Source organism: Lagenorhynchus albirostris, chromosome 3, assembly GCF_949774975.1.
Source record: "Lagenorhynchus albirostris chromosome 3, mLagAlb1.1, whole genome shotgun sequence".
Taxonomy (NCBI): Eukaryota; Metazoa; Chordata; class Mammalia; order Artiodactyla; family Delphinidae; genus Lagenorhynchus; species Lagenorhynchus albirostris.
This window is the reverse complement of record NC_083097.1, coordinates 39,919,679-39,946,899: the sequence shown is the minus strand read 5'-3', so window position 1 is coordinate 39,946,899 and position 27,221 is coordinate 39,919,679. Positions and strand designations below refer to the sequence as shown.

General features: G+C 35.0%; 1 long non-coding RNA gene across 1 annotated transcript in view; it reads left to right on the top strand.

The window, feature by feature from the left end:
• The window catches only part of LOC132516808 (uncharacterized), a 196,967-nt gene extending 170,014 nt beyond the window's left edge, over positions 1-26,953 (top strand). Inside the window, exon 4 of the long non-coding RNA XR_009539469.1 lies at positions 26,691-26,953. This is a non-coding gene — a long non-coding RNA (uncharacterized LOC132516808). The remainder of the gene's footprint in view (positions 1-26,690) is intronic.
• The last annotated feature ends 268 nt before the right edge of the window (positions 26,954-27,221 follow it).

The following is a 27,221-nucleotide window of genomic DNA, read 5'->3' as shown; positions in this document are numbered from 1 at the left end:
TTCCAGTGTTAGGTTGCCTCAGGCCAAACAACCAACAGGGAGGGAACCCAGCCCCACCCATCAGCAGATAAGTGAATTAAAGTTTTACTGAGCTCTGCCCACCAGAGCAACACCCAGCTCTACCCACCACCAGTCCCTGCCATCAGGAAACTTGCACAAGCCTCTTAGATAGCCTCATCCACCAGAGGGCAGACAGCAGAAGCAAGAACTATAATCCTGCAGCCTGTGGAACAAAAACCACATTCACAGAAAGATAGATAAGATGAAAAGGCAGAGGGCTATGTACCAGATGAAGGAACAAGATAAAACCCCAGAAAAACAACTAAATGAAGTGGAGATAGGCAACCTTCCAGAAAAAAGAATTCAAAATAATGAGAGTGAAGATGATCCAGGACCTCGGAAAAAGAATGGAGGCAAAGATCGAGAAGATGCAAGAAATGTTTAACAAAGACCTAGAAAAATTAAAGAACAAACACCCAGAAGAATTAAAGAACAAACACCTAGAAGAATTAAAGAACAAAACCTAGAAAAATTAAAAAACAAAAAAAACAGAGATGAACAATACAATAACAGAAATGAAAAATACACTAGAAGGAATCAATAGCAGAATAACTGAGGTAGAAGAACGGATAAGTGACCTGGAAGACAGAATGGTGGAATTCACTGCCACAGAACAGAATAAAGAAAAAAGAATGAAAAGAAATGAATACAGCCTAAGAGACCTCTGGGACAACATTAAATGCAACAACATTCGCATCATAGGAGTCCGAGAAGGAGAAGAGAGAAAGACCCAAGAAAATCTTGGAAGATATTATAGTCGAAAACTTCCCTAACATGGGAAAGGAAATAGTCACCCAAGTCCAGGAAGTGCAGAGAGTCCCAGGCAGGATCAGCCCAAGAAGAAACACACCGAGACACATCGTAATCAAATTGACAAAAATTAAAGACAAAGAAAAATTATTGAAAGCAACAAGGGAAAAATGATAAATAAAATACAAGGGAACTCCCATAAAGTTAACAGCTGATTTCTCAGCAGAAACTCTACAAGCCAGAAGGGAGTGGCATGATATATTTAAAGTGATGAAAGGGAAGAACCTACAACCAAGATTACTCTACCCGGCAAGGATCTCATTCAGATTTGACAGAGAAATCAAAAGCTTTACAGACAAGCAAAAGCTAAGAGAATTCAGCACCACCAAACCAGCTCTACAACAAATGCTAAAGGAACTTCTCTAAGTGGGAAACACAAAAGAAGAAAAGGACCTACAAAAACAAACCCATAACAATTAAGAAAATGGTAATAGGAACATACATATCGATAATTACCTTAAACATGAATGGATTAAATGCTCCAACCAAAAGACACAGGCTCGCTGAATGGACACAAAAACAAAACCCATATATATGCTGTCTACAAGAGACCCACTTTAGACCTAGGGACACATACAGACTGAAAGTGAGGGGATGGAAAAAGATATTACATGCAAATGGAAATCTAAAGAAAGCTGGAGTAGCAATACTCATATCAGATAAAACAGACTTTAAAATAAAGAATGTTACAAGAGACAAGGAAGGACACTACATAATGATCAAGGGATCAATCCAAGAAGAAGATAGAACAATTATAAATATATATGCACCTAACATAGGAGCGCCTCAATACATAAGGCAACTGCTAACAGCTATAAAAGAGGAAATTGCTAATAACACAATAATAGCAGGGGACTTTAACATCTCACTTACACCAATGGACAGATCATACAAACAGAAAAGTAATAAGGAAACCAAAGCTTTAAATGACACAGTAGACCAGGTAGATTTAATTGATATTTATAGGACATTCCATCCAAAAACAGCAGATTACACTTTCTTCTCAAGTGTACATGGAACATTCTCCAGGATAGATCACATCTTGGGTCACAAATCAAACTTAAGTAAATTTAAGAAAATTGAAATCATATCAAGCATCTTTTCTGACCACGATACTATGAGATTAGAAATCAGTTACAGGGAAAAAAACATAAAAAACACACACACATGGAGGCTAAACAATACGTTACTAAGTAACCAAGAGATCACTGAAGAAATCAAAAAATACCTAGAGACAAATGACAATGAAAACACGACAATCCAAAACATATGGGATGCAGCAAGAGCAGTTCTAAGAGGGAAGTTTATAGCAATACAAGCCTACCTCAAGAAACAAGAAAACTTCTCAAATAAACAATCTGACCTTACACCTAAAGGAACTAGAGAAAGAAGAACAAACAAAACCCAAAGTTAGCAGAAGGAAAGATATCATAATGATCAGAGCAGAAATAAATGAAATAGAAACAAAGAAAACCATAGCAAAGATCAATAAAATTATAAGCTGGTTCTCTGAGAAGATAAAATTGATAAACTATTAGCCAGACTCATCAAGAAAAAGAGGGAGAGGACTAAAATCAATAAAATTAGAAATGAAAAAGGAGAAGTTACAACAGACACCACAGAAATACAAAGCATCCTAAGAGACTACTACAAGCAACTCTATGCCAATAAAATGGACAACCTGGAAGAAATGGACAAATTCTTAGAAAGCTATAACCTTCCAAGACTGAACCAGGAAGAAATAGAAAATATGAACAGACCAATCACAAGTAGTGAAATTGAAACTGTGATAAAAATCTTCAAAGAAACAAAAGTCCAGGACCAGATGGCTTCACAGGTGAATTCTATGAAACATTTAGAGAAGAGCTAACACCCATCCGTCTCAAACTCTTCCAAAAAATTGCAGAGGAAGGAACACTCCCAGACTCATCCTATGAGGCCACCATCACCCTGATACCAAAACCAGACAAAGATACTACAAAAAAAGAAAATTACAGGCCAATATCACTGATGAATATAGATGCAAAAATCCTCAACAAAATACTAGCAAACAGAATCCAACATCACATTAAAAGGATCATACACCATGAACAAGTGGGATTTATCCCAGGGATGCAAGGATTCTTCAGTATACATAAATCAATCAATGTGATACACCATATTAACAAATTGAAGAATAAAAACCATATGATCATATCAATAGATGTGGAAAAAGCTTTTGACAAAATTCAACACCCATTTATGATAAAAAAAACTCTCCAGTAAGTGGGCGTAGAGGGAACCTACCTCAACATAATAAAGGCCATATACGACAAACCCACAGCAACTATCTTCTCAATGGTGAAAAACTGAAAGCATTTCCTCTAAGATCAGGAACAAGACAAGGATGTCCACTCTCGCAACTATAATTCAACATAGTTTTGGAAGTCCTAGGCATGGAAATCAGAGAAGAAAAATAAATAAAAAGAATACAAATTGGAAAAGAAGAAATAAAACGGTCACTGTTTTCAGATGACATGATACTATACATAGAGAATCCTAAAAATGCCACCAGAAAACTACAAGAGCTGATCAATGAATTTGGTAAAGTTGTAGGATAGAAAATTAATGCACAGAAATCTCTTGCATTCCTATACACTAAAGATGAAAAATCTGAAAGAGAAATTAAGGAAACACTTCCATTTACCACTGCAACAAAAAGAATAAAATACCTAGGAATAAACCTACCTAGGGAGACAAAACATCTGTATGCAGAAAACTCTAAGACACTGATGAAAGAAATTAAAGATGATGCCAACAGATGGAGATATATATCATGTTCTTGGATTGGAAGAATCAATATTTGAAAATGACTATACTGCCCAAAGCAATTGACAGATTCAATGCAATCCCTATCAAATTACCAATGGCATTTTCTACAGAACTAGAACAAAAAATCTTAAAATTTTTGTGGAGACAGGAAAGACCCCAAATAGCCAAAGCAATCTTGAGGGAAAAAAACAGAGCTGGAGGAATCAGACTCCCTGACTTCAGGCTATACTACAAAGCTACAGTAATCAAGACAGTATGGTACTGGCACAAAAACAGAAATATAGATCAATGGAACAGGATAGAAAGCCCAGAGATAAACCCACGCTCCTATGGTCAACTAATCTATGAGAAAGGAGGCAAAGATATACAATGGAGAAAAGACAGTCTCTTCAATAAGTGGTGATGGGAAAACTGGACAGCTACCTGTAAAAGAATGAAATTAGAACACTCCCTAACACCATACACAAAAATAGGCTCAAAATGGATTAGACACCTAAATGTAAGACCAGACCCTATAAAACTCCTAGAGGAAATCATAGGAAGAACACTCTTTGACATAAATCACAGCAAGATCTTTTTTGATCCACCTCCTAGAGTAATGGAAATAAAAACAAAAATAAACAAATGGGACCTAATGAAACTTAAAAGCTTTTGCAAAGCAAAGGAAACCATAAACAAGACGAAAAGACAACCCTCAAAGTGGGAGAAAATATTTGCAAATGAATCAACGGACAAAGGATTAATCTCCAAAATATATAAACAGCTCATGAGCTCAATATTAAAAAATCAAACAACCCAATCCAAAAATGGGCAGAAGACCTAAATAGACATTTCTCCAAAGAAGATATACAGATTGCCAACAAACACATGAAAGGATGCTCAACATCACTAATCATTAGAGAAATGCAAATCAAAACTACAGTGAGATATCATCTCACACCGGTCAGAATTGTCATCATCAAAAAATCTAGAAACAATAAATGCTGGAGAGGGTGTGGAGAAAAGGGAACACTCTTGCACTGCTGGTGGGAATGTAAATTGATACAGCCACTATGGAGAACAGTATGGATGTTCCTTAAAAACTAAAAATAGAATTACCGTATGACCCAGCAATCCCACTACTGGGCATATACCCAGAGAAAACCATAATTCAAAAAGGCACATGCACCCCAATGTTCATTGCAGCACTATTTACAGTAGTCAGGTCATGGTAACAGCCTAAATGCCCATGGACAGACAAATAGTCAAAGTAAAAGTGGTACATATATACAATGGAATATTACTCAGCCATAAAAAGGAACGAAACTGGGTCATTTATAGAGTCATGGATGGACCTAGAGACTGTCATACAGAGTGAAGTAAGTCAGAAAGAGAACAACAAATATCGTATATTAATGCATATATGTGGAACCTAGAAAAATGGTACAGATGAACTGGTTTGCAGGGCAGAAATTGAGAAAAAGATGTAGAGAACAAACGTATGGTCACCAAGGGGGGAAAGTGGCTGGGGGGGTGGGTGGTGGTGTGATGAATTGGGCAATTGGGATTGACATGTATACACTGATATGGATAAAATTGATACTAATAAGAGCTTGTTGTATAAAAAAATAAATAAAATTCAAAAAATAAAAATAAAGGGCTTTGCCTAGTGTCTGGGAACTAATTACGTGCTCGAAAAAGTAGCTTTAATAATTTCTGTACTTTCTGTGAGCCACAGTTCACTTTTCAGTCCTTCTTTCAACTTCCCTGATTGGATAAGCATAGTTGTGGTATGCATTTATTCACATATATTTACTTTTAGTAAATGCCTTTACAAAGCCTGCCCAGATACTACTACTACTGTCAAGTAGTCTGATCTAAATAGATAAGCATTTTAGAAAAGTTTATGAAATAAAAGTTTTGACAAAACAGCCCACCTACCTATTCCATAGATTTGCACTCTTATGTAAATGAAATGCAGATATTTAGGATAACTAGTTTTTGGTTTTTTTAAAATATGGTCTTATAAAAGTATATTAGAATGAAGGCAATGTTGACTAAAGTTAGACAAAGGAAAGTTAGTATGCTTTTATTTTTTTATTCTAGTAACTATCAAATCAGGGTAAATAAGTTTTTTTTTAATATGGAGGACTTACTTTTCAAAACACACAGGAACCTTCATGAATGTTTATTATGCATAGCTTCTTTTATTATAGTTTTTTTTCAGCTTTATTGAGGTATGATTGACAAATAAAAAGCGTATATGTTTAGATTATACAACGGGATTGTTTTAAGGTGTACAACAGTGATGATTTAATATACGTATATGCTGTGAAATAATTACCACAATCAAGCTAATTAACACATTCGTCACCTCACACAGTTACCATTTGTGAATGTGTTGTGGTGAAAACATTTAAGATTTACTCTCAGCAAATTTCGTGTATACAATGCAGTATTATTAACTATTACCATACTGTGCATTAGATCCCAGAATTTATTCATGTTATAACTGAAAGCTATAACTTCTTATAATGACATCATTATTTCTTACATGTTTTTTGTTTCTTGTTTTGCCTGCAAACATTTCTGTGACTATAAACCATACATATTTAATAGACTATCAGACAGTTTTGTAATATCACAGTAATTTGTAATTATATCACAAATTACTAATTACTGTAATATCACAGTAATTTGTAATTTGTAATTATTTATGCAGATTACACCAATTATTAGAGAAAGCTAAATTTTTCCAATTGGCATTATATTTCACCTTTGTTTTAAGATGAGCTACATTTAATTCCAGAAATACCTGTTTTCCTTTTTCACTTTGATATTTATCAGGGATATATAGATGTGTTCATCTATATTTATCGTTTATAAGCTTTAAATATATAATAATGCCTATTGTTAATAATGCCTATTGCTTATAAGCTTTAAGTATATAATAATTTGTATTTCAATAATAAAACTCCATGAATGCAAATGCAGATATTTAGATAGGTATATTTTATTCAGTCAATTCATAAAGACATTCTTATATTTTAATGAAAACTCAGAATGAATAACTTTTAAAACAAAAAAGAAAATTATAGAATATATAAACTTTCACAGCATCTTAGGACGTGTGATTTATTATGAAGATAATAGACCTTCATTATTCACCAGTTTTCTTAAGCAGTGTTAAAACATTTCATAGATGCAACTGTATTCTACGTGCTTTTATTTAAAATGAAAAGAAACAAAAAAATAAGGCCATCACTGTGATGGGTGAGGAAAAGACCATTTCTAAACATTGAATCTCACATTTCACAAGACTGCTAAGGCTAGGAACAGTCACCGTAAAGTTGCCGCACTGGAAATTATATCCCACTAGACCCAGAAATTTATGTGAGTAGAGCTTAGTACAGCACAAGTGCTATTATAATATTATAGTGGAAAATCGACTACCTTTTTGCTGCCCAAGGCTTTCGTAAGTACTTAAACCTTTGAACAGAGTGACAGTTAAACCCCTTAAGGAAACTAGAATTGATAGTAAAATAGCTGATGGCCAGGGATCACTTCCCCCACTCGTGGCCTTTGACTCTCACCTTCCCATTATGCTAACCCCTTGAGCCCTTGAGCGTAATTGGAGAGAAACAGAGCGTATTCCCACACACTGGGGCAAGGTGGCAGGCTTTGGAAACCCTGTGCAGAAAGTTACAGGCTTATGTTCTGCTTTTACTTTGCCACTGACACCAAACAAGTCCTAGTCCAAACTTGGAATCTGCCCAGAGAAAAGACCTATAATGCTATTCAGTATGACAAATATCACTCTTATTATTCATTCTTTTCTTTATGCAGGAAATATTTCCCACATAAGAAATGATTTAGAAAGTTAAAAATACTGATCATTTGCTCCTCTGTTAAATGTTGGCATAAAAATACCATTAAATGCTTTGATGACACATTGTAGATATATGTATGTCAGAAGAATCAGCTGATGGTCTTGCCTCTGCTTTTCTGTGCTTTAGCCTGGAATTCAAAGTCACTTCCACCCACAGCTTATTGCCTGGACCTAGTCTTGTGACCTTGCTGAAGTGCAGGTTGTTTGAGAAATGCCTGTTAAGGGAGGAGAACTGGATTGCATTAAAGTAGGCAGTATTAAATGACACCATGTATAAGAGAGGCTCCCCAAAGAGGGTGCAAAAGATACTATCCTCCCAAGATCCAGAGCCACTCCCAAAGATAGCCAAAAGTAAGAAAGAGGATTCCCCTGAGAGCTGGCAACAGTCCCTAGGGCCCTAGCTGCAAATGGTGTGAAACCCACGTTTCTGTGTAACCATATGTTTGTGTCCCCAACCAGAGCTGAGCTGCCTGAATATGCAAGAACTTAAAACTTGCCTGCCCTGACAGACAGAAAGCTACACAAGTTCTCAGGGCACACAACGAGACAAATGAGGCAATAACCATTCCTCGTGGTCTCTTCAGAGTGGAAAAGCAATTCAGATAGAGGATTAATAGGCTGTGAGTAGTCACGCAAAGGAGGATAGAGGGGAGTCGTAGGAATCATGTCAATCTTATAGTTTTTGTTTTGGGTACCTTTTGCTTCTTTAATTTTTCATTAGCCTTTTGCAATGAATCTTTCATTGAATCTATTTTGTAATCTTGAAGCCTTTTAGAGGCTTCTGCATACCAGTTAAAGTAGGTATCCTGTTCTGTTTGTTTGACTGGGAACCCTTACGTTTAGCCTGTCTGCCACTGGAGAGGGCAAAATGGATTTGGTCTCCTCAAAACCCCATACAGAGACAGTTGCCACTATTTGACCCTTCTGGTAGCAGTCTGGAAAGTCTCATTTTCTGGGATTGTCCTTATCTGACCAGACTCAGAATTCCCTCAGTAAGAAATATATGCCCAGGGAATTTGGTGAAAATAATCAGTGACAATTGTTAACATCTCTGCTGCCTGGGGCAGTGATACCAGTTGCCCCTGTATCACTAGTTCAGAATTCCTCTGCTTCACCCTCTCTAGGAAGTAAACTTTCAGACTTTGAGTAGGTAAAGACAATCTCACAGCTGCATGGGATTGAAAATCTGAGCTATTACCTGCTCTTTAAATAGATATACAACAAATGCTCATATGTCAGCCTCACCTACAACCCCACTCTGCTACCCATTCTTAAGTTTCTGGGGGCGGTTCTGGAGTACAAAAGGGTTACTTCTGGGTTCCCCATATTCCTTGCTTAGGGATCAGATCTTTTAAATCTGTCACAACCCATTTATAGACTTCTAATATTTTTTGTTGATATCTTCTTTTATCATCTCTTGAGAGTTTATGTCTAAAAAAAAATTCCCATCACTAACTTTTTTGTGGCATTTAACAAGAATTAGATTTACTTTCTGAGAGGGATTTTCCAATAGTGAACAAGCTATAATTCAACTTTAAAAAAAAATGACAAGTGCTTTTAAAATTATCTAGGAATGCTTCCTTTTTTCTAATTTTTTTCTCTGATTGCTTTCTTTCCCATAGAGCTTATTATTCTTTTTGTATACATTATCCTTTTACATCTCTTTGAGGATATCAGTTGAAAATATCTCTGTTTCCTTCTTGCATTAAATCTATTTCTTCCGGTGTCAGCAGTTTTTATTGTTAATTTCTTTCATTATCGATTTTTTCTCATATGTGATTTGTAAATTTATTGTCTTTTTTTCCTTTAAAAAATTATTTCCTTTTCATTTATTTATTTTTCTTATTTTTAATCTAAAAGAAAATAATGTAGGCGGGCTTTGCTAATTAGCCTTAGTAGCAGTTGAGAGATCTGTTTACTAAAAATATCATTCTTCCAAAGAGGAGGTAGAATCTATGACACGGATGGTTACTGTTGATGATAAAACAGAGGCAGTCTAGTTCAAAATAAGGAAGACTTCACTCTGGGGTTAGAGTACCTAAGAGTTTCCCACTCCTAATTGGATATGTCTTTCCTTTTGTTCCCCTGGGTACATTGTAGAAGTCTAAAGTTGTCTTAGGCTCTACTCTGTCTCTCTCATCAGCCACTTATCCAAAGAGATCCCTGCTTCCTATTTCCCAATAAGAATAAATACTGCAGTCAATTTATCTGTCAGCAGAAGAGGAAGAGTAGCCAACCTAGCTCTTCTCTAAACACTTCTCTAATTAACCACCATCATTGATGCCTGACAACCAATTTTTTGCACCATGCTTGCCAACCCAAGAAGATGTGGATATTTTCTAGGTCAGTCCAGGGTAGAACCTACTTATGGAGAAATCTTTCGCCAAGCATAGTCCCTAATGTTGTTTCCTTTATTCTATGTTGCTCTGAAATATAAGTGGAGTAACTTTCCATCATTCAGAAATATGTAAAAATTTCTGGTCTGCTGATTTAAAAAAATAATTTTACTGTCATTTGGATAAGATATTGGGAGGTAAGTACAGCAAACTTATATCCTCAAACCTCTGTTATGAACCAGGAATTATCACCTCTTTTTTTATTTTGCAAATACTACTCACCCTTTATGGCTCACATGACATTTCTGTGAAGTGTTCCCTCTCCAAGTTTAATTAGTAGTTCTATCTTTGTCGTTGCAAAACTTGGTTTATATTCCATTAAATCACTTGCCACTTGGCCTAGTGATTTATCTCTATTTATCTTTCTTGCTTACTTACTTGAGAGTTTTTGAAGTTAGAGACTATGCTATATTCATTTCTAAATACTTCAATGCTTAATACCACAGCTAGGATAATATCTATGAAGTGAGTCCATGACAAAAGAATATTCAAAATCCCAGGCCTTAAACTTCTGCTTTATACAGTCACGACCCATATACATCATTTTTTTGATCTCTAGTAATTATGTGTACCTTATTCAGCATACGGATATCTGTAAAGCTATTTATTTACTAATTCTAGCAGAGTGCAGTATATGTGTGTGTGTGTGTGTGTGTGTGTGTGAGTGTGAGTGTGTGTGCATGCTTTTACTTTTAAAATATATCTGCAGTGTGGAAATTTAAACTTCTAATTGGACAGTGTAAATGTGATATTATTACTGCTTCACACCCACCAATCAACTTTTTAAAAGACATTTCAGCAAGATTATAGTAAAGCATTAAAATACTGGATTTTCACAACATAGAAAATAACTCTGACAACCTTTTCCTTATTTATGTATATATTTTCTAGGCTTTGAACCTATTTTATGCTTGTTTACTAATATTTTTATCATGGAAATGGGATTCAAATTCTAAAGATGATTAAATTTGTGATAAATTAAGTACAGTTCTATTCCTACGCTCAAAAATGTTAATACCAGTTCTACGTGTTATTGTTGCATATGAACACACCAGTTATCTAAGCTGTGTGATTTATCCAGTTGAAGAGCCTTCTTGTAAATAAATAACATGGAAAGTTTTCATCTTCTTACTTATAAAGAGTTTATAACAACCTTGTTCCAATTTTTAATTATATAGTATATTAAATCACTTTCCCCAGTCCCTCATTTGATAGTATATTTAAAGTGGAATAACTTTAGATAAATGAATTGTGTAATTTATGATTAGGTTGGTGAAGAAAATTAAAACTTTATTTACAAAAGTTTAATACATTCTGTAAATAGTGTTGGTATTACAAACAACTTCAGCTTTCAGACTTATGTGTACATCTGAACTTTCCTCTCCAAAGCTCTTAATAGACTTTCTGAGAGTTTCTAAATTGTACAGAATTTGATGTGTATTCAAGTGACCCTCCAATCCCAGAGTTGTAGATAATTGAAATGTGTTGACTGAATGGTAGATTATATACTGATCATCTTCCCATCAACTCTTAGAACCTGTCTTGGACAAGAGCTATGATGAAAATCAGGGCCTGGGCATATAATCTGAAAGGACAGTTGGTGCTGTGCTCAGAGCCCAAATCAAAATCTAATGACTCTTTCCATATAGAACCTATATGAGAAGACTGGTTAATATTATAAGGCAGGTCTTGGCAATGGAATAATATTTACAGCATATTTTCCAGTAAAGGTTTTGTTTTTGGCTTTATCACACCTCTCCTGATTTATCATCCCATCTACAAATAAGGTGAAAACTCAGATTAATGCTTTTGTAATCTCACATGCCTTTGTTAAACTCTTTGTGTATGTAGGAACAAACAGTAACTATCTAGGCTCTGCACCTTTTACACTCAGTGATCACCTCCTTTATTTCTAAGCAAATCAAGGAAAGTATAGGACTGGATAAAACGTCTTCTCTTAGTCACTAAGAAACTGTTGTTTCACCCACATTTTTCTGGATTATCTCAATTTTAGGAAGTTAGTGAATCTGAATGTTCAATGGCTATCAATTCCAAGGAAGAATGAAGTTAGAGGAAATATTTTCTCTTCAACATTTGCAGGATGTATCATTTTGCATATTTGTAATGATCATTTTTATTCTAGTTTTTTAGCTTGAGTAATATTAGAAGAGACCTACAGGGCAAAATCTGTTAGGGAATGTTATTTAAAAATGAATGGAAGTTCTCTCTGAATCCTGAGTTGCTTCAAATTCATAATCATGCATTTGTACTTTAAAAAATATATCCATACCTATCAAAATGTTACTCAGCCTTCAAGTCCCATCTCAGATATCACCTTTGTGTCACCTTCATGTTACCTAAAGGTAGTTCATTAGTCCCTCTACCCTGCTCTCAGAGTATTACAAAGAAATGTCTGCTATATAATATGCCAAGAATTGCTGAGAATATCTTGAAGACTAACAAACCTTGAATTCCTATACTTGACACCAGCAGACATCAAAAGCTGTTACAAAGTTATAGTGATTAAGATTCAGTGATGTATTGATCTAAGGTTAAATGAATAGACAAATGGAACAATTATGGAGTGTAGAAACACACCCACAGAATTGGGCATCTAGTTTATGCCAAAGGTGACACTGCAGGGCAAAGGAGAAAAAATAGTATTTTCAACAAATGGTATTTGCTGATTTACTATCCATAATAAGTAAATGAAACCTGACCTTAAACTATATTCAAAATCCATTCCAGGTATAAATATAAAATTTTTTTAAATAAATCTTTTAGAAGAGAAATAAAATATCTTCATGACCTAGGGGATAGACAAATATTTATTAAATAAAATTCAAAGAGTGCTAACCATAAAAGAAGTCTTGAAAAATCAAACTATTATAAAATTGAGAATTTCTTAATTAACAATTTATCATCACAAGGCACCATTAAGAGAGTAAAAAAGCAAGTTACCGAGTTTAAGGGTGTATCTAAAGTACATATTTGATGGTAAACTCATATCCACAAAATATAAGGAACTCCTAAAAACCAGTAGGAATAAGGCCAGAGAAGAAAGTAGGACAAAACTTGGGCAAAGGACTTGAACAGGTATTATAAAAGGGGCTAACCAGATGACCCATTAACATATGAAAAAGTGTTCAACCTCATCAATCACCTGGAAAATGCAAATTAAAACCTCAGTTAAGTTGCCACTGTATACCAGAATGCCTAAAATGGAAATGATCAATAATAACAATTACTGAGGATCTGAAGTTAGTGGAACTCCCATAAACTATTGGTGGGATCGTAAATTGATACAATCACTTTGGAAAAGTGTTTGGCAATATTTACTAAAGCTAAACATATGTGGACTTTACGATCTAGTAAATCCACTTTTAGATGTATATCCAATATATATAATAATGTTCTCAAAAGACACAAGCAAAAATGTTCATAGCCTTATAATCATAATAACCCCCCAATTGAAACAACCCAAATTTCTGTCTATAGTAAAACATATAAACTATGGTGTATTCATTTAGTGAAATACTATACAGCAGTAAGAATAACTGAATTACAACTACACGCAAGAACGTGATGAATCTTAAAAACAAGATGTTAAAAAAAGTCCGAAACATATATGATTTCAGTTATAAAAAGTTTAAAATGAGGTGAAATCAACCTAGGGTGTGAAAAGTCAGAATAGGATTCACCCTTGAAGGTACAGTGAGTGAAAGGAAACATGAGAGGTGTGTCTGGTGTTGGTAGTGATCCATTTTGTGTTCCCAGTGCTGGTTATATGAGTAGGTTCACTTTGTAAAAATTAATTGAGCTATACCTATGAGTTTCACATTTTTTTATATGTACTTTATACTTAATTTCAAAAAATTACTTTAAAATATCTGCTGCTAAACATCAGACCTCTGTCTCCAGATCTCCATGATTTGTCCTTATACATCCAGGATCTAGTACAGTGTCTGGTACATAGAACGTTCTTAATAAATATTGTTCAATTTAGAATAAAAGCATTACTGATTGCTCAAGCAGTGTTATTACATGAATTCAAGTCCATTAGAAAAGAGTAATTCCTCAACTCATGATGAATAAATGGGTTAGGCCACCTCATAACTTTATGGAGCTAGAAATTGTTATTGAAGTTCCCATTCTCAGCAATTCTGAATCAGAGGGCTTCAACTAGTCTTTTTGTAGATAAAAATCTGCCTAAAATCTTTAAGTCGACCAAAAGCTAGCACTAATCTAGTAAGTAAACTCAGGGCACACACAGTGTATACTCAGTGAAAAAGTGACTGATTAATTACTATTTGATGCTTAGGACAGTTTTCCCTCAGAATAAAATAATAATTTTATGAAGACATACTATGCCATAAGGAAGCAAGTTTTGCTGTAAAGAAATCAAAGACAGCATGATTGTTCCAGGAAACATTTGTCAGCAATTATATTAAACATATTTCACATTAAGTAGCTAATAATGATTAGTTATTGGTGTTTTTCATACCAATAGTTAATAGTGCGTTCTTGGTCACCATTAATAGTGTTTCATTTTTCTATTAAAATTAATAATTAACTAATAATAAGTAATAGAGGTTAATTGATTATTATTTGATGATAAATATGACAAAGCCACACTCAATGGACTCCAGTGTCCATGCTATACAATATTCGTCATTAAGGCAGTGGAGACTTCCCACTTAAGACCTCTCTTGGAGACCGTGTCATTCAAGAAACCACCTCCATCTAGATGGAAAACAGAAGAGTACATTAAGTAAATGGTAGTGTCCAATATTCTCAAACGTAACCCAAGTAACTGGGTGCTCAGAACATCAGAAATTAGACATCCAGTACAAACCCAAGAAACTCAGCCCACACCAAGATAGGTGCACGGACTGCATTTAAATGTTAAGACTGACTCAAAGACACCAGTGGTTCATGCTGGGACCAGAAGGGCTCTTGCCTTAACTCCTTCACATGGTGGGCTCCATGAGCACCTTTTGACTTTTACTACCTTCTTCTCTACGGCTGCTGCCCTACATGCATTATACCCTCTCTTTTAAACACTCATTCTTCCCACTAAAACCCTACCTTCCATCATGAACTCCTGTAATCAATCTGATGCCCCAAGACAGGGAACCCAAGCTCTCACAGAAAAGGAGTTAAATTGTGGCAGCCTCCTGTATGGATTGGTGCGGGAATCAAGGTATATAATATTTATCCCATTTCATTTGTTCACATATTTCCCTTGGGGTTGATCATGATATTTCCTGTGGCACCATGCACATGAACTTGTAAGAGACAGCCTTCTCCTGCCTCATCCCCCGCCTGCCTCTGGTCCCCTGTGCTTGTCTCTGCACTTCTTCCCCTACACCCAACAAAGAACAGGATTTGGTAAATCACTCTGTGCCAAGTCAGATTTCGGTTTTTATGCCAAGCCTTGAAAGACGGATGTGTTGGAAGTTCATTTGCCAGTGGCAATAGGAATTGATTGTAGGAAGCAGCCAATAACAACAACAAAAAAAAAAAAAAAGGAAAGAAAGAAAGAAAGGAAAAAGACTAAGTAGCTATAATATTGAGGAATGTTGAAATGCTGACCACCCACAGACTTTTCAGCTCTGCTGGAAATAGCAAAATCAGCAGAAATTTTGTTTGTAAATGAAGGCACCTTCTACGTACTTATATCTCACCAGCTATATTTCACCTTTTGTCCTTAGTTTACAAACTGTGAAGCAATGGATACTGATTTACTGTTGCTCTAAGAATCTGCAATCACTTCATAAACATGATACCTGCTAATCTATACAATCTGTAAAATCACAGGACATTTACTTACACCAACACACCTTTTTCAGTCTTCCAATAGCAACATTAATCATTGTCTCGTCCTTAAATTATTCACCCTGACCATTTGTTCATTGCTGTGCTTGTTTGTATTTTAGAGTAGCTCAAATAATTGTCCGCACTTTAACTTGTTTTGTAAGCATCCCATCCCCCCATTTTGACATGAATCAGTAAATATTGGTTATATAAAAAGATAATATGAGTAGCCCAAATATAACTTTGATGCCAGCATACCTCCCACTACTAACTTCTCCTGACAGCTATGTTAGTAATAATTTAAGCCAATCAAGGAAGGGTTTCAATCCTAACTGTAAAGCTCCATCCATACCTCTTCTTATATATTTCTTCAATTAAATATTCCATTTCCCCAACTTAGCAAACAGCAGTCAAAAGAACAACCAAAAAAACTACATGAAATTTAAAACGAAGTAACACACACATGTGCACACACTCACACAGGCAGGCATGCACACACACCATTTTAGAAATAGACAATAAAAGCAAATTAGGATTTTCCTTATGTTCTTGCTTTTGCCAATTCTTATTTGTTTAACAATTATACAATATGTCCTGAAATCACCAGATTTAGTCTGCAGGATCTTATGAGACTGCATGATCATTCATTGATAGCAGTGAATTTAAACAGGAATCAGTAAGTACAAAAAAGTAAAAAATAAGAGTGTGGTCAATTTTTTATGTTCATGTCAGGACTTTTCTACAATTTTTAATGCAGTATAAAATTTGCTACTGCCACAGTAGAATTGCCAGGGCCTCACTAGAAAACAACATACATGCATAGCTAAAGACATTTATTTAATAAAGTAATTTGGAATTTTCATTAGATTCTGGCTTCTGTGGGAACAAATGAATGCAGTGAGGTCATTCTGTCTAGACAAAGTCTATTTAATTTTCTTATCCCAAATCAAACAAATTACTTATCTATAGATCTAGGCTTACCCTACAATATCCAATATGGTTAGTTGCACCTGGATGTTTTGACTCCTACAGTTTAGCTTCATTTATACCTCATATCCAGGGGGACCTTCTAGCCCAAAGGTTATCCAGTTTTACTTACTTCTAATAATGTAATATTTGTCAATCGGTTGATGATTTTTTTTGTTATCTGTGTTGAAATATCTTGTCACTTTTGAATAGTAATAACTGAAGTGAAATTTATGCAATTTTCAAATAAGATAGGGGTTTGAATGATGATACATGTTTATAATATAAAATATTAATTCAGTTAATAAGTATTTTGATTTAGATATCTAAATACGGAATAATTGTGAGTAGGGTTGCAAAAATACCTAAAAGGAAATGAAGATTACTAATTATGATTCCATATATTACATATTTTATTGATTAAAGTTTAGGTACATAAAATAAATTAATATACTAAAATGCACTAATCCCGGCTAACACCTGAAACTGTTGACCCTAGCCCTTGATGTGTTATATCGTAGCCAAGAATTTTCTGATTTTCTCTTTAGATGGAATGATTATAGCAAGGCTTTTATCCACACGCGAAACTGCTGTCAGTAATTTGTACACTGTAGTGGAAGGATTTAATTTTAAGAATAAGGTTTTCTAAAACTCCACGTTTTTATATGCTCGAAAACAAGTTTTTCTCAAGAAAACAATAGTTCTTTATCATGAGGATTTTGGCCACACGTTTGTCTTGTCCCAAGTCCACTAAATTGTTTTGTTTGCTTTTGTTTTGCATTCCGTGTGTTGGTGTTATATTCTAGGATGCTGAAATATTAGGTTTTTCCTACCTAGAATTATCACATGCAGTAATTTTGTCATGTTTGTTTTGTCCTATTTTCAAGGTTCATCCCTCCAAAGGGGCTCCTGCTGCCAAAGAACATAACCAGATTTCAACGTTCTTATGACTTTTGATACACACTGTACTTGATGTTTTGTTGGTCCATCTTAGCAAAAGCACATGCATATATTTAATTTTGTTGATTTTGTTTTGTTCAGTTTGGTGTCAGATATAATTTACAGTTATTATTGAAGTTTAATATTTGAGATCATACATTTTTATTGGTAGTTTTTCTGGTAAAAGAAGGGAAGGGTGATGAATAGTAGGATCACACCTAAGCTTTGTCTGAACTTATCTAATTTTTAAAATCTCTACAGGCTCATCAAAGATTTGAGTACTACCTTTGAATGATAGTAGTGTAACCAGCAAGTTTCAACATTATTGCCAAAATGGGTATCAATGTATTAGAAACTAAGATATACTCAGTGCTTCTCCTGAATTATGCTAGACTAAAAACTTTTCTAATGTTTTTCTAATTAAATTGTTTACTTTTTTATTTTACACTAGAAATTAACACTTAAGTTATTATAACTATTCATAAGGCTACATGAAGCCCTAAATATTGATTATAAGATTACTATTTTAGCTTGTGCGGTTATCATCTAATCTGGATATGTTGTATTCAAAACAATTATACTTTTATTCAGTATGCTGTTAAATAATCCTCTGCTAAATAACATTTTTGCATCCATAAAATTAAATTAAATCTCCAATTTTTTAATAACAGGGCATTTGATAATTGAGTACTGGCTCTTTGTTTCCTAAGCAACGTGGCAGTGGTAGGAAACAGACAATAGTAAAATGCATAGACTCAAATTGATATTGTTTACTTATTTATTCCAAAAGAGGGCAGCAAAAGTCTATTTTATATAAATCCTCTGCTGTGTGCTGATGTCTCCTGGTCAGTGGTTGTTTTTGAGTAATTCATTCTTATTTTAAAGTCAGATATTCTATTCCTCTACTCAAAATAGTAAATGAAAATAAATATCTGATAAATAAAAACAAGTTTAATGTGAAAAATATTTAGAAGAAAAATTTAAAAACCCATGATTTTACTGGAAGCAGGTAATTTATCAAAAGGAGAAAAGTCTCTTCAGTGCTATGGTTTTCTTGTCTCTCTCTTATCAATTAAAACCAGAATAAAAAATGGTTTTGTCTTTCATTTATTCTATGTTTCTTTTCTTAGAGTATGTAATCACTGAAAAAATTTCATCCAGTTGTACATAAAGCATTAATATGCTTCTATGATAAAATGATTTAAAAGAGGAATATAATTTTTAATAAAATTTTGGCACTAAAAATGGAGAAAACCTTTTGACTGAGAGATCACGTATGATTTTAGGCTAACCTTGTATAGGTGCATTAAATAACTGGTCTAATGGTGATAAGTTGAAGCATGCTTCTGTGTGTTCATCTTCATTTTGCTGAGTTCCTCCTTCAAGAAAAATCCAGTCCTGAACTGGTACCAACAGAGGAAGCAGCTGACTGCTTTTTCCTTCATATTTTTTCTTACACACATTTTTTTTTGACTCGAATTTCTATCCTTCAGCCATTTGAAAAATTCTCCTTTCATCTTAGTATAGAGTGTTTAATCTTAAAAATATCAAGCACGCAATTAGATAGCTTACAAATCTTGGGGTTGAAACTCATGAGAAGTAAGAGGAGAGCTACAAAATATCTGAAAATGTCTACTTGACTTTCTGAGAAGCAACATGAATTTTATGGTCAATAACTAGTGCTTTCAAGAGGGACAGAAGGAAATAAAGAGGAAAAAGGGAGAGTATGGAAGCTTACTCTCTTCATTACAGTGGTATCCTGTGCAGCTGTTCATCGTAATGTTGATGAAATGAAACATTTCTTCCATATTAACTCTTTCTATTATTGAGTTAATTTTTAAATTTGGTACCTTGACAAATTTTTAGAACATCTTATCTTTCATTGATAACTATGTCCTTAGCCAAATTGGGTAGTAATAATTGTTAATGAAAGAGGAAATCCAAAGACTAAATATTTCATGTACTAAGTATTGCGTGGAATGTGATCGCATAGTATCTGGCCCACTCTAAACACTTTTTATTAACATTATTATTGTTGTTGTTATTCCTTTATAACTATCATCTCTTTCCCAGGCAGAGATCCCTTCAGAGTGTGTCTTGACAATTGTGGCACACCCCTGGGAGAGAATGGGATAGGATTCCCGTGAGCCAGCCGGAGTTTGGTACAGCCTGAAGCATAGATAGCCATAGACAACATTTATTGATCACATATTATATGACAGGCACTATGCTAAGTATGCTATGTGGATTTTATCACTTAACCCATAAAAAGAAAACGGTAGTTCAGTGATAGAACGTCTCCTTGTTATCCCAAAAAAGCACTGCTCATCAAAACTTTTAGGTCAAGAGGAATTAGTTTAGTGCAAGATAAGGGAGTTGAAGGTTCCCCCCAGGCTCATCTTTCTAGAGCCTGTCTCCCTGCCTGGTTCTCTCACTCCATTTCTGGTGGTCAGTGCCTTATTACTTTTTTCTCACCATTTTCGACATACATTCTTAGGACAGTATCAGAGTTTAGTCTTTTAGCCTTCTACTGTAAATTTAAGCTATTATGTTACTTTTCCCATAGCTGCATCTTAAATCTTACTTAGTATTGTGGTTTAAAAGTCTTGCCATCAGTAAGAGTGTTTTAAAATTAATCCATAGATGGGAGATATACTGGGTGGTTTTAGGAGTGTGGTGGGTAGCAGCAGCAAAATATCCTTTCTGGATTTTCAAATCACAACATCTGTACAATTACTTCTCAGGTAACAGATAATTACAGTCCTGCACAACCAGACCTAGCTGCCTAGTCTACAGTACATGCTTTTAATAAATTGTTGAATGGAGAAGAAATACACACCAGACATTTTACACACATTGGCTAATTTAATCCACAAAACAATCCTGTGAAGTAAATACTGTTCTTACACCCATTTTACAGTTGGAGAAAACTGAAGCAGAAAGGAGTTAGGTAATTTGCTCAAGGATGGTAGAGGACTATTATGAACCTTGGCACTCTGGCTTTAGAGTCTAGAGCTCTCAGCCACCTCTTTTTTTTCTAATCTCTTTTTTTTTTTATTTCTATTTTCCAAAATTTCATCCATCTTTAGTACTCAAGTCTTTCTCTCTACTTACTCTATAAAGGACACCATTGGATTCCTTGGTCACAACTACTAGTTAGGGTGCCTAAATTTGATTTTCTATACCAACTTGCTACTGTATTTTCAAGTGTCTACCAGCACATCCACATAGATCTCCCAAACCTTCTCAACCCCAACAAGTCCCAAATTGAATTTATCTTCCTGCTAAGTCATTTCTTCTCTCATATTAATTGCTTGAAAGCTTCATCATCCATCAGCCTATTAAATATCAGAAATTAGGGTTGTTTGTGTCTCTTAATTATTCCTAATGCTTCATATCTGTTTAATTACCAAATCTACCCCTTAAATGTCTTTTTTAAAAATTTCAGCTTTATTGAGGTACAATTGACCCTTAAATGTCTTTAAGCCCATCTCCTTTCTTCTCCTCTACTGCTAAAACCTTTATTGAAATCTTCATGTATGTGTCCTAGATAGACTATTGCATCACGCTTTTCATTGCTATTACTGACACTTTTCTTACCTCCACTAATTCTTTTCCATAGTCCTGCCACCATCATTATCCTTCTAAAAAATTATGATCTTGTGTAACTTATCTGTTTTAAAACAGGACATCAGCATCATTCTTTGCTTACAAGATAATTACAAGATTCTTTGCTTACAAGATGCTGATAACAGGACATCAGCATCATTCTTTGCTTACAAGAGCTTCGGCTCTCCACCGAAGTGATGAGGTCCTTCGTCATATCATCTTCTGTGTCTTCTCCCATGTGTCCTGTGCTCCAGCCCCAACATATTTCTCATTTTTCCCAATACACTGCTCTTTCACATCTCTGGGTCCTTGCTCATAAGGTTTCCTGTCTTTGGATTGCCCTTCTCCGGGAAAATTCATTCATCTTTCTAGCCCTGTTGAAATTACATGCCTCCTTCCCTAACACCTTCAAGAAGACTTAGTGCAATATCTTGACATCAAGTTTTCTTTTAATTAATTGATATTTATTTTGAGAAATTTGATGCAAACAAACATATTTCTAACATATAACAAATTAAGAAGCATGATAGTAAATTTAACTGTGAGGCCATGGAACAACTTATGAACTAGGTTATGGCGATTCCGTTGAAGCTCCCAGATGCGCGTCCCCACTGCCTCCATCCTGCCTGCAATTGAAGGTAGCCACTATGCTGAATTTGGGGCTTATGTTTCTTTTTTGTTCTAAAATAATGCAACCATGTATGCATGTATCTCTAAAAATGTAATGGACATATCTTCTTGTTTTTGAATTTTATTAAAATGGCATCATACTCTATGTAGTCTTTTGCCAGTTTGTTTCAATGCTTTATTTCTAATATTCTTCCCTGTTATTCCCTGTGGGCTGAGGATAATTTATTTTCACGACTGTATTGTATTGCATTGTGAGACAATTTTACATTTGTTTATATATTCTCTTAAAGATGCATGTTTGGGTTTTCTCAATTTTTTTAAATATTAGGTTGCTAAGAGCACACTTGAACATTCCATGAATAAACATGGGCAAGAATCACTTTAGTGTGTATACCTAGGGTTGGAATTATTGGGTGGTAGAATATATGCCTGTTTAACTTTAGAAGAAAAAGGCAAATTGTTTCCAAAATGTATGTGTCAATCTGCACTCCCATCAACAGTGGGTATTTCTACTTTATTGTACAGAATTTATCTGCTGGTGTTCTCCAATGAGCAGTGAACCGTCAAGGTCAGGGACTATATCTTAAATGCCTACCTCAGAGCTTAGTACATGGTAGGTGCACAGTGAATGTTAAATGATTAAATATACAGCAGCTTAAGTATCAGTTAAGACAAACATCAAGAAAATACAGATACAGGGCTTCCATGGTGGCGCAGTGGTTGAGAGTCTGCTTGCCAATGCAGGGGACGCGGGTTTGTGTCCCGGTCCGAGAGGATCCCGCATGCCGCGGAGTGGCTGGGCCCGTGAGCCATGGCCGCTGAGCCTGCGCGTCCGGAGCCTGTGCTCCGCAACGGGAGAGGCCTCAACAGTGAGAGGCCTGCGTATCGGAAAAAAAAAAAAAAAAAAAAAAAAAAATACAGATACGAAGTAAGGGCAAGAGAAGAAATTATTTCTTATTCAATTTAGGGCATGTCTTCAATTTAGCCCCAAACGTCTTTTCTTTTCTTCCCTCCCTGAAATAGTGGCAAAACCGTTTGGCCAGAACTAAAATTTGGATTTGTCTTTTCAGGAGGATTGTTAATATTTACTAATTTACATGGAAAAATTCCTCAACATTGTCAATATTTTATACCATTTGTTGATATACTATTTTGATTTTAGAAACTTTTCATCTTCACATTGTCTTTAGAAAAAAGATTCTGTTAAGTTTGTGGAAAACTTTTATGTAGAAGTGTGCTTTTTAATTTTCCTTTTACCGTGTTTCCTGATCATTTTGTTAAAGGGTATATATTTAAAAAAGAATTCAGCATTTATAGAGCTTTGCTTTCCACAAGTACACTTGTATACTCATATTATTAATATGATATTTTCCTAAACTCATGCTGTGAGTTAAATAGAGGGAATAGACTTTAAATCTAGGTTTTTGAAGAAAGTAAACCATTTGTCCTTTTATGGAGAAAGTGCTCCTGAGAATTTCCAGGTTTATAAACGAGAAAGTAGTCAGCTTATCTCACCAAGTCTCACTGTGTCCTGCAAGATTTTCTTTTCTTAAGACACTCGATTCTTTTCATGTTTACTTGAAATTATCCCTGATTAATATTTTAAAAAATGTAAACATCAGCTTTTACGAAGGCTAAGTGTAGAATTGGATACTCTGCACACAGGGAATTTTTAATAGTTGCAGAGGCATTTTTGTCAGCAGTTTTTGTGCTATTTAAAAGATCAGTGTCTAATGGGATTAAGTTGGATAATCAAATAACAAACTGAGATCTGGGTACATGGTTTGATGCCTGTGGAGTACTTCCTTGATGAATATAAATGAAAAGTGTCTCATAGTTTGGGGCAGAAGTCACCATGTCACTATGCATGGCGTTTCTGCTAAGTCAGCACCTTGGCATGAAATTGAGACTCAGATAAGGGGTAGACTGATAAAAGAAGAAGAAAGCTGACATGGTTTCATACTAGCGCAATGGGAAACGTCATGTGATATTTTGATCAACAGTAGTTTGGAAATATTGAAGAAAACCAACTAATGCAGACAATCATGGCTAAAATCAGGTTTTAGTTTCTTAATAGGCTGTATCCTGGACCAACTCTTCGACCAACGATTTGCATAGCCTTTTGCTTCCTTTTCCTTCTAGAGCTTGCTTATTATTCCTTAGAATGGAACAAGAATGAGTGCTGCCTATGTTTACAGTTTTATGCTCTATTTTACCCCGAGTTCCTTCTTAGTGTTTATATTTTCTCTAAAAATGGTCATTTGGGTATTCACAACTTCTTAATTTAGCTTTGAAACAATTTAAATTATGGGAAGTAAAAAGTTCATCTATTCTCACTTGTCATCATATAAATAATATATATTTATATAATCATATTTATGTGTGTATACATGTGATATATAAATATATATATGTAATAGTTGTATGAATGGTTGCAGAATGAATTTATGAATGTATATTTTTTCACTGAACTTCATTTCATGCTTTTCATGTCTTAATTTTCAAGTCCAAAATATTCCATCTAGTAAACTGTTTAATAATGTAATCATCACTTTATTACTAGCCATTTGGTTTTATCCTTCCCTGTTACTTCTTGTAGTTTAACCTCGCAGCATCTAAAGACATGGTTTTTCATTGGTTGTGTCTTATAGATTTGTTTTAGGCAATGTGGTGACAAAGATAAAGGTTTTCTCACAGGTGTTCCACATCTTTGTAAAATACTCTCATTTCCCTCCTGGTCTCTTCCTCCTCGTGATCAACTATAGGATCACTAACCTCATGCTCTTCAGTCTCCCTGGTTAAAAAAAAGGCAAGTGGCAAATCATTCGTGTTTTAGGAAGATTAATCTAATGTGTAAACTGTATAGAAAAGCGTAAGGAATGGTTTTCTAGTGAATTCTGCATATTGTGCTATCATGTTGGCTAAATTATTTAAGATCAGATGACTTTCCAATGACCAGAAAATAATCCTATACAGGCGACCTCACTCGTTCTCTTTAAGACTGGTCAGAGCCCTAGTTCCTACAGTCCTTTCATAGGATGTATAAAACTTGAGGTGAAGCAGAAATTGACACACCAGTGTAAAGCACCTGTACTCCAATAAAATAAAAAAAAAATTGAGCTGAAACCAATTTTTTTTTTTTTTTTTTTTTTTTTGCGATACGCGGGCCTCTCACTGTTATGGCCTCTCCCGTTGCGGAGCACAGGCTCCGGACGCGCAGGCTCAGCGGCCATGGCTCACGGGCCTAGCCGCTCCGCGGCATGTGGGATCCTCCCGGACCGGGGCACGAAGCTGTGTCCCCTGCGTCGGCAGGCAGACTCTCAACCACTGCACCACCACGGAAGCCCTGAAACCAATTTTGTGACTGTTTGGCTCTTCTTGTAAGTTCTCCATATCCTCATTGCGCATCTTTATGTGTCACAACAAGATTCTAGTTCTTCTTTATGTAACATGTAAGTTATACGCGTGAAATATGATATGGAAAGTTATCTATCTAGGATAAGAAAACCTGTATAGTAAATAAAACTCGATGTTGTATTTACTTCATATTCTGTACTGGGCTCTCATAGTTGGTGCAGTTTTATTGAGAACCAGCTTATAACGTTTCATAAAGCATTTTAATGGCTTAGATGATTATTAATTCAGTATGAAATTTGCTGCAAGAATATATATAGTCTTGAACAGCCCACATACATTTTTACTAAGTACAATGTTGATTCATGATAAAGTTTCATATACTGTGAGTCTTGAATCCCTCTTAAGTGAAAAAAAGACAAATTGAATTTCTTTTTAGTATAACATAGTTCTCAAATCCCTATCTAATTTCTCTGGTAATGTCTGCTTTCAAAGAAATTAATTGGATACAAATTATTTCTTAATAAAAATATTGTCAAATAATTTCCAAATGTTTATAATTTTTTATGGTCGTATTTGTTGGCTTTATTTTTTAAAAATATCTATTATAATTTATTTTACATATATAAACATTGCTAGTGGTTTTCTCTGAAGAAGAAATTTTACAAAATAACTATGTTTGATTTAATATATTTGAGTTGAAGTGAATGTAGAGCTAAAGAGATTTTGCAGAATTAATTACGTTTCATTAAGGGCTCTGTATCCTCTTTCTCTCCCTCACTGTCTTTTTCTCCCCCCCAACCCTCCACCTCTCTCTATTTGTATCTTATCTTTCCTCTCTCATTCTCTGGCTGATGATCTAGTGAGGCCAGGTACATCACAAACTGAGTATCAGGGTGTGAAAGCTTAGAAAAAGGGCAGGAAGAGCAAACTTAAGTTATGCTTCAGGCCTGTATTTTCAGGTAAATCTTCATTAGCAATATATTGATATTTGCAGTAAATTGATATTTGCAATAAATCATTAGCAATAATTGATAATTTAAACTAAGGGACAATTTACAAACCCTTTCATCTAGGATATATGGCCATGGCATCAATGTAAAATTGGAGAACTAAATATTATGGAGAACAGATGTAAATTTAGATCTATTTTTCTTATATTTGTTTATCCATATCAAATTCTACCATGATGCTGATAGGTGCTAAGAGACTGGAACAAAGAAAGAAAGAAGGAAGATGATGGGTTTGAGGGGTTAAATATTGTTACAAATTCTTCGCTGCCACAGGTGAGTCCAGATATTGCTCAACTTGAATCTGAGCTGGGCCTGTGACTACCTTGGTGAATAAAGTATGGTGGCGGTAATACCGTACTGGTTCTGATCCTAGAATTTAAAAAGACAGGCAATTTCAATTTTCTTCTTGAAACCTAGCTGCCATGCTGTGAGGAAGCCCAATCAGTAGCAAGGAGGGGAACCATATGAAGTATAATTGAAGCCCCTTGCTGACAGCCCCAGCTGAGCTCCCAGACAAAATCAACTTTCCAGACGTGTATGAGCCTTCTTGGAAGTGCATCCTCCAGCCCTGATTGAGTGACCCCAGCTGATGCCACATGCAGCAGAGATGAGCTGTCCTCTGCAAGCCCTGCCCACATTGCAATATTATGAGCAAATAAATGATCATGTTATTTCAGCCACTAAGGTTTTCAGTGTCTTGTTACACAACAATAGATAACTGAAACCGTGGGAGATGACACGTAGAGGTGGGTTTCAGGTAATGCAGGCCTTTCAAAGCCATGTTAGGAATTTTTGTTTTGATTCAAACAGCAAAGGGAAGCCTTGACAGTGTCAAAGGAGTGATTTGAATTTTCCAAAGGTTGTTGTGACTGCACTATGATGAATGGATTGGAAACATCATGGTGAAAGAATAAGAGTGGATCTATGGAGATCAGTTATGAGGGTATT